Below are 17,093 nucleotides of genomic sequence, written 5' to 3' on the forward strand. Positions count from 1 at the left end.
AAATAATTCTATTTTTCCTCATCATATTAACCGTAGGTGATATGACGGGGTGTGAGGGGAGATGCCATCCCCCCTTGCTAACAAAATGACCAAAATGCAGACCCCCTGCCATCCCCTAACAAAGAGAGTGCAGGGGCAGAGGGGTTGTTTAGTTGAATATGTTCGTCTGCCTGACTCATTGATCCTTTATCTGACTGAGGTTTGTGCACGTTACAATCTATGGCCCCGACCATGGCTCTGAAATATCAGCAGCCTAACTGTCCTGTTTATTGACAAATCCACGGCGCTGTCCGTGGTGCTGAAGCTTTGTAATTGCAACTTTTTCTCTGAGTCCCGTCGTTCTTTCAATTTCATCTTGGATCTAAAATATTCTCCAAACTCTAGAGCTACGAAAAGGTCCATCCAAATAGGCTTGGTATATGACAGTTTTTTTCAAATGGTGTTACGTACCCCTAAGGATACTTTTGATTGCTGCAAGGGGTACTTGACATTTTTTCAAAAATCAGTCATGTATAATTCCTAAAAATAAGTATACAATAAATTCAACAAAAAAAATTAAATGTAAGTTCCACAAACCACATTTTAATATCCAATATTTCTATTTTAAATGCAATCGTTACTTGCCTGAAACAAGCCAATGGCTCTCACGAAGTGTTCAAATGCAACTACAATGCTGTCTTAGTGTTACTGCATGATGAAAAAAATTGGTTTGGAATTTAGTGATGGATTGCAAACATTTGAAACTAAGCATCCATTGTTTTTCTTAATAAATCAGGTTTGCTTTGATTTCATGGTGCAACTCTGTATTGTAACTCTTTATATAGGCTTTTTTTCCCTTTTTTCTCAACCAAAAATGTTTTGCACTGGTCTGTTACTTGGCTGAAAACATATTTCAAAGGTGGTACGCAATTTTTGAGAACCACTCATATATCAAACCATGATGTGCATATTTTAGACACTTTATATAGGACTTTCATTTTTAAACAGACATTAGATGGAGATAGGGTTTTCTAACTTTTCTAACTCTCATGGAACTAACATTAGAATAATTAGAAAGCTAGCTACAGCTGACAAAATCTGTCAGCCTTAAAATCAAAGGTCAATGGATTTTTAACTCCTGAAGTTAGAAATCAAGGACCCGTCATATCAGATGACTCTGAGTTTCCATGGTAAATCTGCAAACAGTGATATGCATGTTATGACATAAGAATACGTGGTCAGCGAGACAACTGTGTGAAACATTCATGTTTGTGTGATGTGGCGTAAGTGTGCAGAGGAGCAGTAGAGCAACATAAGTGCTTCCTATAGACAAACACAAACTGTCATTTATAGTAAGACCTTTCCATCGCAGGTCACTCCTGACTCTGACTGATCGCTCTTAATTTCAGCTTTGAATTGCAATATTGTGATCCATAAAGAATAAGAATATCTGCAAAATGACGTCTTTGTCAACAAAAGTGGGACTAGATAGCCTATATCACTGCGACTCCAGCACTCATTCTCTTCATGTGACAACCATATAACTCAGTTTCTATGACAGATTAAAAAAAATATTTCCAACAATGGCTCATAGCTGCTGCTGTGAAGTCCAATGGCTCCGGTAAATGTACTTAGAATCACATTCTGCATGGGTAACTATTACCTGCGTATATTGGCAGGAAAATTATATGAAGGCAAGGGATAAAATATACACTCCCATCACAGACAGAAGCTTCCTATTCCAGATAGTAAAATCCATACATTGCTCCAAGGCACAAAGCTGCTATAAAGACTGCACAGCATTCTCCACTAGGTCCAGTATGTCCTCAGTTGTAATAAACATTTCATGCAAGTCAAGGTTTTATCTGACTGACTAACCAACGGCTGCCAAAAATCCACACATCACTCAATGTATAAAACGTGCTTTGGGAGGATATAAATTATTCCCCCCAAAACAAATTTTTTGGATTTCCATTCTAATGATGTACTGATATTCCACCTGTTCTGAATATCATCTGTGTAAGAGTTTGCAAAGTGTCTGCGTGACAGGTTCATAGAACAGGCTTTCTATCAGTGTCATGCAGGTGTTGCTTAACTCGAAGCGGAGTCTGTTTTGGAAAACGTGCACCACTGCTAATGTGTAAGTGATGCAACAGAGGATTTGTTAGAGGAAACTAAGCTCGGCTCCAGTCTGCTTTCTGAGGTATTATCCTCAGTCATCTTTCCCTCACACCTCAGAGTCTGATTGAAAAGCCTGTTTGCAAATTTCCAAACTTGACTGTGGTGTATTAGTGGTTTGTGCTCACACCAGGTATCTGTACTTTCTTTCCCTGAAATTATTTTCTGAGCGTGCAGTTGTTTACTTTTAATATTGGTTTAGTAATCCTGTGCTGGACTGCAGCTATGGACTTAAATCTGGAATATTGGTGCTCGTACAGAGGTGCAAAAACAAACACAACGGCTGTTAGGGTGACTGTCTGCTCCCTGACAAGCATTCATCAAAAAAAATATCACCCTCTTGACAGATGATATATTTCTTGGGAAATATCTGACATAAAAATAATCTTCTGCTTTCCACAGATAAATATGCTGCATGCTAAGAAGATTAAATAACGGGTGACCAGTGAGCGAAGGTGGCCATCTTATATAAGAGATAAACAATTATAGTTTATATGTGCAAAATATGGATACAATAACCGATGGGTTCACAGCCAGGTTTATATGAATAATTGATTGTAAAAACTATTGCCGTGGAAAAAAAAAAAAAAAAACACAAACAGGAATTATTTATGAAATGTGTGTTAGATTACAGATGCAACATATAGACAGCACTTTGCTGCAGTTAGACTATTTTTAGCACAGGGGAGGGCAAAAAAAGATGAAAGTAGCTCCCAGTTCAGTATGGTACAGTACATGGTAATTCCATTCGCTATCCTTCAAAGCAGTGAAAGTGAGGGTTCTGATTTATTCATAAGCCGAGCTTCCTCTGCCAGAGAGCATTAGACAAAGGCAGATCACCCAAAGGTAACAATTTTGCTGAGAAACGCAAATAACAAATCAAACCAAGGTGTGAACTGTTTACATGTTGCACTGCACAGGTCAACTTAGCAGTACACTGCTGGACTCAAGAGCAGACAAGTAGCACGTTGGCATCAAGCAGCTGAGCTAATGGTTTGTTTGAGACGGCTACTGGTCGGATTCTATCGTTAATTCCAATACCACAGTGTAAAATGTTCCTCCCTGAGCTTTAAGGTTTCTTGCAGCTCCATGTCAGTAATAATTCAACATGGTTCTGGCTGCACAGCCTCCATCAAGCTTCTGTCAGTCTCTATCAGAGAGTGAAGGTCACCACTCTGTCCTGCTTACCTGGCCTCCTGCAGCCCTGCCACATGTCCTCACACTGCACCTCCAGCCTCCCTCTGAATTGCTCCTGACTACTGTGGCTGGAGAGCAGTAAACATTGCATCTATCTCGGTCACTATTATGCAGAATCAAATTCTCGTCAGGCTGTACAAACCTTGAAAACAAGTTTTGGATCATTATGGGTCAGAAAATCTCTCCACTCGGGGAGCCTGGTAGCTGACCTGGCAGAGCGTGCACCACGGATAAAGACACGTAGATGCCGCATTCTCAAATTGATGTGTACATGTATTCATTAATTTAATTCTGTATTTTGGCCAAAGTGCTGGTCTGGTCAACCACTGCTAGGGTTGTTTTAAATATTTTGTCAGTTTCTTCATCCAAATGCTGCACACAGATCCACCCCCAGTAAATGAATTAATTCCTACAAGTAACCAGTATCACGTTCAGTTTCTCGTAACAAACCAAATTTCATGAAAATTGGAGTTCCAGTAGATTTTGTAGTGAACTCTGCTTCTCTTATTATTATTGACTAGCGGATCTTGACCTCCGCAATATGGCGACCGCAAAGACGTATAGTGGCGGCATACAGCAGTGGCCAATGAGTTATTTATGTTTCTATATCTATGGTGCCCCATGTATAAAGGCTGAGTCCTTACCGCAGCAGCCAGGGTTTGAATAATTTGCAGATTGATAATGAAAAGTCTTGGCCAGGACTCCTTGGGAGAAGAGTTATTGGAACTCAATGGGACTTTTCCGGGTTAAATAAAAATAAAATAAAAAATAGTCATTAGTGGCAGCCCTACAAGAAACCCTTCTTCACAGTGAAGGCAAGAGTATAACCAGAATTTACAATGCTAGTTATCAGTTATTAGTTCCATGGATAGGGTTAAAATGTGAAAAAACTTAAATGTTTCAGAAGAGAACGCACTCAATTCAGAATACTCCAACAGTATATATTGTAATACATATACATTGTCTTTATGCGTCATTTTATAAAATGCTACTCTTAAGGGAGCTCCATAGTTGGCCTCAAATAGTAAGATTTATACATCAATGTTGCGCACCATATTAAGCACCTGATCAAATGGGAGCAACAAAAGACAGCTAAAAAGATTACAATTGTCTGATCTATCAATTTTTCGTTTTCGGTCCATCCAGTGTTTTGCTGCTGGCATTTTTATCCTAGTTATTACACCGGTAGATTTCTTTAAAATGACACCTTCTAACACATTGGGCTGTGCATAGACAGCAGCCAATCAATCATCACACCGTAATAATCACACTTCTTCTCTGGATTCATCTTAAGCTGACAACAATCAAATGAAATGACAACATCAAATAATATATGCCGTCTCTGGTGTGCATTCTTTCATTAAGCAACCAGAGCCACCTTGACCAAAAGGTTATTTCTAATAAAGAAAAATTACTTTTAATCTAGAGCCTGTGGGGCCTCTTAGGTGTGATCTGGTCACATTTGATCGATATCTCTGTCCAGTTCTTCCTCCCAGCTACAGTATGTCACAGAAATAATCTGATGTTGCTACAAACGAAAAGACCAAGGAGACTACTAAGTACTAAACCTATAGTATTCCATTTTTCAAAATATTACAAATTAGCTCACTCACAAAACAATACTGCCAATATTACAGAATTTGTTATCAATGTTCACACACACTAAATGTGCAAGACCACATCTACATTGTGAAGTGTCGGGAGATTATAAGAGCCATAACACATAATATAAACTGACAGGTGTCACATGTGTAGTAGGAAAGACAATAGGTTAATATTATAATTTACTGACTTTCAGTGAAATTGTGTCACGATGATTTAGACATGTAATATTATTTACAATATAATATGTTCCAAATTCATGATTTTGAGAACTTTTGATAAATGGTCATATAGATGCAAAATGTTTATGCGCAACATGTTGACAAGCTAGTTGCTAACTTTGCCTCCCGTTTGTAGCTTCCTTTTTTTGCTTAACGGTGCTAAATGCTAAATGCAGAGACGGGTGAGAATTCTATGTTAGTTCATCCCTACAAGGCCTAGCTTTTTATTCAAGCAATATGCAAATTGCCGAAACTGCAATTCTTTGATAAAGGTAAAATGTGTGACAAAACAACATTATAATGAAATACTGTAGTTCTGATGAGATGGCCTGGCCTACAAATCTTGTTCTTCAGATTTAAGAAAACATGTTTGTTTGGTACAGAACCCCACAAAATTCATGATTTGAATATGTTTTTTTAGTGAAAATTACATTTGTAGTGCATAAATTATACTAATTGTGAATCATAGCACAATTGCAGTATCTGTCAAACTAATCGCAATATGATGTTTTTATCAAATCGTGCCGCCCTACTTTTTATACACATGTAAGATCATAAACTATGTATTTCCAAGGTGGTCATGTAATTACTTCACACCAAGGTACAGTAGAGGTGTGCTTGTGCAACTGAGATCCTTTTCAGGTGTAACTTCTCCTTTCGGAAAAAAAAAAACAGCCGTCAGTTTTACTGTGAAACGTAGCAGTAAAATGCAGCATAACCATGTCACAGTAACCACCGGCTGCCTGTCTGGCTGCTGGCCAAAGAAGTATTTTACTTGGAGAGCAGAAGCGACTGACAGATGCCTGAGCAGCAACACAGCATTCATCAAGGCTTCTGCAGGCTGTGAATACAGAGGAAGCCTCTGCTTGTATCCACCTGCAGCTATTAAGACTGCCAAATCCCAGGCATGAGAGGAGCTGGCTGAAGCAGTACTCCGGTATCACAAACCTGACCCCGCTAGACAACAGTCAGCTCTGGGTGTTAAACCACCCCATCCGCTCCATACATCACTGTTATCTCTATCACCCCTGTGAAGATTAGCCTTCAGCCCGCACTACCTACCTGCTCAGACTGCCGCTGCTGAGCAAAAACCCAGAGAGGCCTGGCAACATGAGGTGATAACCCAAAACAACAAGGTTAATATTGTGAAATGGGAGGGAATGCATTGGCGTGTACAGTATGCCTTTATTTCATCCTCCTAAATAAATACAGTGTACTACAAATAAATCATATAATATAATCACTCTGATTGGGCATTATTAAAAATCTAATTTATCATTGTGTTCACCTCTGCTCCACAGAAACACCCCGAAGCACACCTGGAAGTTCATAGACCACAAATTGGGAAACATTGTGTATGTGCTCATTTTGCAGGACAGACAGTAACAGACAGATTGAACTTTATGTTGGTGTATCAACTGTATTTTATGCAGACTACACCGCATTCCAGGTGGAACAAGACTAAAACTACTGCTGTGAATTGTTTATGGCTTTTTGAATGAAGGGAACCTGGTGGCCAAAGTCTGCCTGCCTCTGTCATTATGTGGTGATGAGGATGTGAAGGGGCCCATATGTATTCTCTAGATGACCCTCCTGAGAGTAATCAACGGGGCTACATGAACGTGGCAGGTTTATTAAGTCAGTGCTTAGAAATTAAGCCACAAAGTGGCATATTAATCATCATTTCACTGGACTAAGTGACAGAGGAGTATGATCATTGAATACAATTTGGGGGGGACTGCATTTGAATGAAAATGGCTAATGGCATATTTATTATGCTGTAGTACCTTCCTGGGTGGGAGAGGGGTGAGTGGGTGTGAGTGTGTGTGTGGGGTAGTTTTTTCACTTTAATGATCCCTATATCTCAGCACGAAAAACAACCAAACTAACATGAATGGATCAAGATGTCTGATGGAGGAGTTGAGGGCTGCAGCACTTCAAATATGAGATAAACCAGATATCAGAGAACTGCAAGCACATCTAGGACACACACACACACACACACACACACACACACACACACACACAGTCACAAAATGAAATACTGTAGGTGGGCACGATTCTGTCACCCTCTAAGGCTTTTACAGAATTTATTATCAAGGTCTTCATCCCTTATCCCATTTAGGTTATTTTTGATTTAGTTAGGCTACTTTGATTCCGAATGCATTGAGACATAAATACACGTATACATTTCTAATTGTATTTCTCATATTATTACATGAGAAAAATACCAGAGTAGTCCATGAAAAAGCACTTTGAGAAAGCCTTCGTTCACAATCTCTGATCTCTCGCTGCAGGTGTCTGATCATCTCAATAGTGATGGAATGTGGGAGAGAAAAGGCGCACCTCACTCCTACCTTCACCACTGTCCTCCACAAACATGTGCACACCACATGTGCATCTTGCAAACTCAATAATTCTTACATTAACGGTAACCTCTCACTAACCACAACGCGGGGGAAATCGCTCTCATTCTAACTGTGCGCTGCAGCCTGGCAGAATGCGCAAAGGATCACGATGTTTCACTCCTGCACGGAATACACTGTTGGCTGCTGATTCTTAACTTTCTTCAAAATGCGTAAAAAAAAATGTGATCTATGAGAGTATAAAGCATCAAAGAGGGATTATCTCATCCTATAACAGTTACACGGTACCTGTGCAGACGCATGGCAAAGGAGAGGCAGTGGATTATCTGTGCGCTGCAACGTGCAGGCAGGCAGGATACACACTGAACTGTACAAACATCGCCCACCATTGCATTGCACAATAACTTTGACGGATGCCTTACCTGTTCAGGAGAGGAGACAGGACAGTAGTGCAGAGGAGAGAGGATGTCGGGCGGAGCAGCGAGCCACACAGCCTGCACTGTGGATGAAAGGACTGCTACACGTCCCAGCAGTGAACTCCAAAGTGCGTCTGTCTGTTTTTTTTCTCCACGCCAATAAAGGACAGCGAGATTCAGACCACCCCCCCTTATATCAAACTATTTGCAACTGTTTCCGCCTCATCTCCATGGCATCTAGTTTAAGTATCATTATTCATGCATGTGTAGCATTTGATGGCCTGCGTTCTGTCTTTATTTTTATATACTTATTTTTGCATTTTAACCCTACATATACTATCATTGACTCTCCTATCAGTAGAGTCCTTTTAGAATCCAACATTTTTGCTCATAGTTATTATTTAGATGCCAAACAAGCAGTATTTAAAGTGTGTAATGTTTTCACCAGAAACATGCATGATCCCAGTAAAGTAAACTATACTTGCTTAAAAGTGCAATAACTGATTTTTTGGCCACTTGGGTGCAGTGGTAACAAGTTGTGAACACCATGTAGACATATCATTGAGTTTTAATGCTCCAGTGTGGAACATGTAGGATCTGTATGCAGAAACAGAATATAATATTCATAGGTATATTTTCATTAGTGTATATTCCCCTGAAAATAAGAATCATGTTTCAGTTACTTCAGAATGAGCTGTTTTTATCTGCAGAGGGAGCGGGTCCTCTGCTATGGTAGACCGCCATGTTTCTACAGTGGCCAGGAAAGGACAAACCAAACACTGGCTCTAGCTAGGGGCTTTTTTTTTTCGTGTTCTACATGCTTGGAGTGCGAGGGTGAGGCAAGGGCATTGCAATTAGACAGCAGTAGATGCCACTAAGTCCTAACACTGATAATTTAAAATCTATAAAGGGCTAAATAAAAAAACATTTCATACACAAGGCATGTCTAGGTGTATTACAATGAAGTTAGAAGAAGGACACACACGTAGAGGACTAAAAGAGCATAAAACTTTTTGATAAAGAAAAGAAAAACAAGAGGTCATTACATCTTAGTCACAAAAATATCCATTATCAGTCCACAAATATTTCCAACCCTTAATTTTATTGCAATAAATGTTACATATTATTTTGTCGGAAAGTCCTTGCACTCTGGACCCAAACCAAAATGAGGATGCTACACCTCGCCCACTGGCGTCACTGCTTTCAGAGATTCCTGCCCTCAGCTTAAATTTGATTAATTTAGTTCTACTTCTCCTCTATTCAACCAAGGTAATGACTTTGAGCTTCACCTATTTTTTAATTGAGTTCTGGGCAAGAAAACCATTTCTGACAAAAGCAATTAAAAAAAAAAAAAAAACATCACATAGACACGGATAAAAGTAAATAAAGTAAAAGCTCTCAACATAATTAAAGAATAATTAAAGAACTGAAAGAGAAGATGCCCTTGAAACCCTGAGTTGTCATTAAAAATATGATTTCTGAATGGTAAACAACTGCTAAAATTAAACTCCTTCTGTAAGAGATTACAAGAGAATAGTGTTACATCAATACTGAAACAATTATTTAAATGTGTTTGGTTGTCTCAGCTTGTAGAGACCAAGCATTTCTTGATTTGGTAGGTTTCGTGTTCAGGATAGTACACCCAGAATCTCTTTCCAATGGGACTGTGGGACTTCTAAATGGAAGTGTAGAGGCCCTCCCAAAATCTACACTCCACGGTGCATTAGTCAAATTCTATTACTGTAGTACCACTGGGTCAAACAAGAAAATAATGATAGAAACCTGAGATGTGACACATTTTTGCAGGGGCTTTCTCTTCGTCCAGACCATAGAGAGCAGTAATTTGGTTTCTGGCCTCATTCTGAGGACCTTGGCAGGTAAAGCAGCAGAAAAAGAGAGAAGTCATTATCGTTACAGATGATAACTCCAGGGGCCATTCATGTAAGGACAAATCCCAGAGGAAGGCACGCCAGCAATATGCACATCATTATCAATATAATCAACTCCCTTGTGAAATTCCAAACCCCCAAAATAGAAAGGAAGTGGCGAGGGTAGATTTCAGTTTCATGATCTGTGGAGAATGTGCTCAGGATCCAGGAATACAAACTACACCAAGGGCAAATATGCAGTTATCAGAAGCGTCTACATAATTAAAGTATTCATTTCATGTAATTACTGACTAATCCGGTGGGACACCAAGTGTTACAATATGAACTTCCTGATATTGAACAACCTGGGCAAGTGTTGCAGAGCTCAGTAATATTAGATGATTTCAATCACGTGGGTGAGAAAGTGACTTCTCAACTTTCATTGCCTGCATAGTTACCAGGTCAGTTTTCTTTCTTAACTTATAAAGAGGTTTTGAGAGAAGCAGCAGGTTTTATTTGGTTCAAATCATAGTGGAGAGATTTATGGTGAGATGTTTTATTGTGCTAGGTTCACCGAGAAAAAAATAGCAGGACATAATGGCCATGACTTGGTTTAGTTTCTGTAATAAAACAACTTGGTTTAGGAAAAAGAACATAATTTAGGTTCAAATAAGTACCTTACGTGATGCAAGTCATGTTGCCATTACTGTGACAAGTCCTGTGACGCATGTCAACACTGACCTTTGGTTTCACACAGGACATTAACCCTGGTCTCCTGGGTGGAAATCTTGTAAATGACCTGTTCATCCACGCCTCTTTATATGGCTCTTTACCCTACAGCACCAGGGTACATGGTGCGTCTGTACAAGACGCTGGGGAGCGTGACAAAATGACGAGGTTTGATGCCCTGGGAATGAGAACGGGCTCATACATTACATGGTCTCAGAAAGAACCTCTTTCGGGTTGACATTCTGAGAAGTCAAAAACGTTTAAAGACAAAACCTAATATGAGAATGACTGCAGATGCGATATTGATAAAGATATTTTTTTGGGGTTGTTTTTTATAGGTTTAGCAGCCTTGTCTCTTAAAAATGTGATTTCTTTATACTTGTATACTATTTTATACTATATAAATCAGACACAGAGGTTTGCGATGGGGTTTGTGAGCATGGGGGTCTTCCTGTCCTGTCATCACCGTGAAGTTGCCAGGCAACCAGCGGAGACTCCAGAAACTTCCCTCTCCCGGCCAAGAAAGGGAATATACAGTAAAACACACTCAAAACTCCAGATGCTTCAGTGTCACCTGCTCTGGAACTGCTGTAATGCCACCAAAACACTGAGAATGATTTTGTCTGTATTTATGTGTATATGCTGTTCCAGCTGTTGTGTGCGGGACAGAAACACTCTACGTCAGCTTTTGTTTCAGCAACAGCGCCTATTATAATCCGAGCTTGTCGTTGAGTCGGCTATTGTTACAATATAGGGGACAGTTCAGTGGATTTCAACCAAACCTCATCGAATGACTGTGAAAGGAAAATGAGAGGATGCCTTTTGATGTCCTATTGTCATTGTCACAATCAGATTCATCAACAAGGGTTAAACTGAAAATATGAAGGACTTGAGCACTTCAGTATGTGAGCCACAATACGAGCTCACACCATTTTGTTTTTCTCACTGTTCCATAACAAAGAAGCATACCACAATGCAACATGTAATTTATTCGATTATTGTGTGCTGAAAAAAGAATCTTTGAAGTGCAGACTAACCTGTCACCCTCGCTGTGTATACTTCACAGCACCTTTTATAATGATTATTTATGTTTTTTTAATCTGCGACACAGTGTAAGCTGCTTTGTGTCATGCGTGTTGTCTCTCACTGAGAATTGTTGTATTGTTGTCGTATTTTGTGATTGACAGCAACAACTGCACTTGTTATTTTCATATGTATGGGCACAGTATGTAGAATAGCTACAAGGATACTAACTGAAACTGTGACTGACAGGGATTTAAAAAAAACTATTAGAACCTTAGAGGTTTCTTTTTATTTTCTTGTGTTTAGCAATAAGTAAATATCCAGGCTGCCTGGTAAAGGTCCAGTGTGTAACAATTAGGAGGATCTATTGGTAGAAATGGAATATAATATTCATAGGTATAAGGGTAAAGATATACCAATATGAGTCAAACATGTTATAGATGCTGATATAGATGATGATGATATAGATAGAAGTCTAAGGTAATCACAGCAAAAGGCTTCTTTGTCTGTGTCTGTTGAGAAAGCAATAAACACAATGACATGTAATTCTGAAATGACATTTTCAAATACATTTGTCTTCCATTTTTTTCCCTATGCCATAAGGAAAACAAATACTTGGGAATTCCAGGTATTTAAAGGTAAGCAAAGTTTCATTTTAATTTAGAATTAAAAACAAATGTCTACATTAAACAAATATTAAGAACTGTATCAGATTGCATTGTATGTGCATCGTGCCTGAATCGTATCGTAGCCCATGTATCTAGTGTCAGATTGTCTAACCCCTAACAGGTATATATGTTCATCAGTATATAATCACCTGAAATTAAGAAATACTGTGTTTTTGTTACCTTACAATGAGCCGTTTTTATCTACAGATGCCACAGGTTGCCTTCCATGACGGCTGCCATTATTCTACAGTAGCCCAGATCAGACCACCAAACACTGGCTCTAGATAGAGGTGTTTCCATTTTCCACACGTTCCGCGGCAACCGCAGGTTCTCCTTCACACATGGAAGGGGAGGGTGAAGCGATGGAGACACCGCTAGATGCCATTAAATCCTACACACTGGATCTTTAAATTACATTTACAGTGCTTGCTGTGCAGTAAGACCAGACACCCTCTTCTTGTCAAACACAGTAGATATCTTTCTGTGACTATTCCAGATTTTGAAAACCCTATGAATGATTTTTGCGTGTGACTCACTGTTGACAATGATTCATAGCATTTCCTCCCACTCCTTGTGAGTAACATTTCACAGGAAAGAGACAAATCAGAGATGCTTTTTATATCTAGACCTTTCAATCAGGGTCTGACCTGTCTGTAATAAGTGACACCCAAGCCTGGCTGTGTAATTTATGTGCTGCCTCAACAAATTGCTTCACAGGGGACCAGAGGAGAGCCTTTCCTTTTCTGTCAGATAGAAACCGTAGAGACTTTTCATACTTTACCATCTAGCTGTTATCAGCCTTTACTCCACCTCCCCAAATATAAAAGCTGCATTTAAAGATGATCACATGAATGTGTTTTCTATAAACAGCTGTGCAAGTACAAAGGAACATAATGACTGTGATTGTATAAAACCCCACCACCATTTGTCATATTATTATAGCTGTTGCAGCTCTAATCAGAGAACCACTTGATAATGTGTCTGTGGTGGCTCCTGCTATTGCCTTAAGTCACACTTCTGTCTTATTACATCTCTGAAATTTTATTTGCTTGCTGAGGCAACACAGGTTTCTGTCTCTAATTGTCTCTTCAGGGAGAGGAGTCTTCATGTGTGAAGGAAGGGAGCAAACATAGGTTTTGACCCACTTTTATCTGACCACAGAGGAGACATGGTGACTAACATTCGAAACTCTCTCCCGTTTTCTGCTGGCGTGGTAACCTCTGGTTTCTAGGTAAGCTAAGGAATGCTAAAATCATTCATAAAACATCCCAAGTATTAAGTCTGGTCAGACAAAACTGCAAGGTTTGTGATTTAGTGAATGCAAAATGTTCAGAACATCTAAGCTAAAATCTGTTCTAAGCATATATAACGAAAGATGTGAGAGTTAATAGAAATAGCACAAACATAAATAATTCACCTTTAGTTTGGCCAGATGGAAAAATTGCTTGTTTTGATTAAACGGTTATTCATATTGTATAGGATAGAAAACACACAAGAGGCTTTATTGTAGTACATGCTGTAGTTGTGAGGACTGATTCTTTATACCCTCTCAATTTACTGGAAATATACTGACACATTGTTAATTAATGTGAATATAAAGTTGAAATACAATTGTTTCCATCCCCATATTCCACATCAGTTCCACATAAAGTATACACTTTAGATGTACAGTGTACATTTATATTCACATCTCCTTTTAGGTGAACCACTGGAGGCAGTGGTACACAATATGCAGTCCCTGGCTTTGTATGGGTGTGCAGTATTGTTCTGTTCCAGATTCAAAGGTGATGGATGATGCATCATTTTTTTATGAAAAGCTATCCTTGTGACATGTCCCTTTCTGACATGCCACCTGCAGAGTATCAGTGAGGCATCTCTGGGCAGAAGAGAGAGATTTCCTCTACGAGTTCCTTCTAAAGCACAGTAAGGGATCCTCAGACTGATCTCCCCTGCGTCTACATTAAACACAATGGGTGACTGAGCGTCTGCGATCAGCCCGGGAAACAATCTGCCTATATGGAAAAGACATATAACAACTTGAAGAGTTTTGTGTACCCTTGAATTGACAGCGTGTGATCACTATGTGTGCAATTATAGTTATGCAGATTTAAAAAAAATTTTTTTTTGATGGATTCTAAATTCAGCAGTATCAATTGTCCTTTTGGTTAGCATTCAAGGGTGTCCTTAGCAATCACTCCTGAGGACTGTTAAGTGGACTTTAAGCCAATAATAGATTTATTTATATGTAATTTCTTCTTTGTAATGGTCTTAATAATGATAAATCTTATGCCATATTGGCCGAAGTAGCTTTTCATGATGATACCGAAGGTCACACTTGAACCCTCATTGAGCACAGTCAAAATCTTTCCAATAAGCTCTAGAGAAAAATCCAGAGAAGTAGGCGAAAGGACTTGCCATCATCCTCAAAATGTAGTTGAAACAACACTATAATGTGCAGACATGTCTAACACCATGTCTACACAAGAGGCAGAGTGTGAACAGCACTTCAGAGTGAAACTAGACTTTCAATGGCATTTCCATACGTACAGTGCGAGTGAAAAGTGAGCCGTTACATGTGCTGTGTAGATAACAGGATAGGAGCATATCTGTTCTGTCAAACACATGTGAGATGGATGACTGGAAAGCCTCCTTAGGCATGGTGTAAGAGTCTACAACACTGTTTTGGCTGAATGCATACGGTAATGCTGACATGCTGATCTTAACATGTTGCTCTCATGTCTGAAAAAGCATCCTGGTCACCTTTACGTAAAAGTCACTATGACAAGCTTACCAGGTCAGACCTTAATACATTTTCACTTCACTTTCAACACTGCAGCCCAGTCTGACTCGAATACCATCGGATTAACGTTGGCTGCAGCAGCACAAGTTAGAACATGCACAGAGAGAAATGTGCATTTTGAGACACTAAACTAAATCTAAGGAAAATGAAACCAATTTAATAAACAAGGAAAACACAGTGAAAGCAACTGTTTTAATTTGCTGAAGAGAGCTCAGACTATTAAAACTATTTTCCCTTTGCGGTGCAACCAGGACTTAAGCAGGTTTGAGATTTACTATGTTCACATTTTAATTTACTGTCCTAGCGTGCTAACACTTGCTAATTAGCACTAAACACTAATTACATCTGAGGCTCCAGGGAATGCTATTCACTTAACAAGTATTTGGTCATAAACCAAAGTATTGGACAGATTTTTATCTGATGAAGGCAATATTCCGAAAGTTGAGGGATCAACAAAGATGTTACAATTCATCATAAGGGAATGTCTGTTCCAAATTCATCCAATAGCTGTTGAGGAATTAAACCCACATCACACCACGGTCAACCTGATGCCAAGTAGGCTTCATCTTTGATAGACCGTGAATGTCTGCACAAAATCCTATGGTAATTAATCAAATACTTGGTGAGCTATTTCCATTTCTACCAAAGTACTGGACAAACTGGCCGACCAGTTTCCATCCCTAGAGCCGCATGGCTAAAATGTAGCTTTCAAACAAATCTAGTACTGATTTAATAGCCACCTCATGTTCAATATCAGCTAAATTATCTGCACGCAGTTCCCAACCTCAAAGAAGAGAGATATTTCCATACATTTCAGATGTTTATAAAATTGTCCGGTGGTACTTATCCTGTGGAAGGCAGTCAAATGTGATGACATTAACATTATTTTCCCAAAGCCATTGTCATAACCAATTACACACTCAGGTTTTACAACAGAATAACAGCTCAAGCACAGGCTATCTTTATCTCTCAAAAGAGGCGATTACTGACTGAACATCCAAACAGTCATGACTTTACTGTCGGTGAAACTATGTGTAGACCAGTAATTAGTGTATAGACTTAACCATTCTTCACTACAGAGCAGCACACTGAAATATGCATGTACTTTCTTGACCATTCAGTGATTGTGTGTATGTTTTTGCCTCTGCTGTCTTGTTTCCTGTTCCAGGTACCGCCCTCCCCTCCGACTGGTCAGGCACACCTGCAGCACCTTAGCGATCAGGTGGATTGCTGTAAAGCTGCAGGGATAGAAGCAGACGGGGCCAGTGGGCCAGATAGCCGAACAGAGTCGTGCCGCTGTCGGCGTGTGAAGCAGGGCTGTGTGACGCTCTTGAGTTACCTTTACTCCCTCAGTGGGGGGGATAGCGTTATTTATTTAGTGTACCCGTTTTGTTCAGTGAAGTGTGTTTTCACTTCCTTACTTTTTAGGAAGTTGTTTTGTGTTTGCGTTAGAATATATTGTTTAACAAGCACCTATATTTCTGTTTCCTGGCTTTCTTTAAACACCCGGGTCATTATTAATTGTTGCTCCCCCTTTTCCCCTGGACACCACAAATGGGGACGTAACAGTAATGTTAGGAGCCCCTACCATGACAGCAATATGAAAATAAAATTAGATAGACATGGAAACCGTACACACACAATGATGAAGGTGCCCACTTGGTCTTCAGTATACATCACCAGCCTAGGGGGACACCTAACCCAGTACCCCAGAATGGTCAGTAATCATGAAGGTGATGACAGGCAACTCTGCAGACCTCACAGCACAGCATTGTCAGGCCTAGCAGTTCTCTCAAGTGATACAGGCCTCTTCAAAGTCTTAAACCCAGTGAGAGGCATAGGGGTCCCATGCTGTATATCCAACCCAACCTATTAAGGCAGCCACAGCATGTAGCTGATGGAGAAACAGTTTGAGGCCAAGAAGCTTAAAATCTCTTTCCCCTTGCAGGTTCTATGTATAGGCAAGGCTACAGCTTGTAATACTGATGGTGTTAATGTGAGTGTTTAACTTTTTATATTTACAGTACTGTGAACATTCAAGCTTTA

At 39.6% G+C, this 17,093-nt stretch overlaps 1 protein-coding gene across 2 annotated transcripts in view; it reads right to left on the bottom strand.

Moving 5' to 3' along the window:
• LOC127372374 (contactin-4) overlaps positions 1-8,066 on the bottom strand; it is a 110,355-nt gene extending 102,289 nt beyond the window's left edge. For both annotated transcript variants that reach the window (XM_051416023.1, XM_051416022.1), the window contains exon 1: positions 7,966-8,066. The gene's annotated coding sequence lies outside the window, so the exon portion shown is untranslated. The remainder of the gene's footprint in view (positions 1-7,965) is intronic.
• Between the last annotated feature and the right edge of the window lie 9,027 nt (positions 8,067-17,093).

Source organism: Dicentrarchus labrax, unplaced genomic scaffold (genome assembly GCF_905237075.1).
Source record: "Dicentrarchus labrax unplaced genomic scaffold, dlabrax2021, whole genome shotgun sequence".
Lineage (NCBI taxonomy): Eukaryota > Metazoa > Chordata > Actinopteri > Moronidae > Dicentrarchus > Dicentrarchus labrax.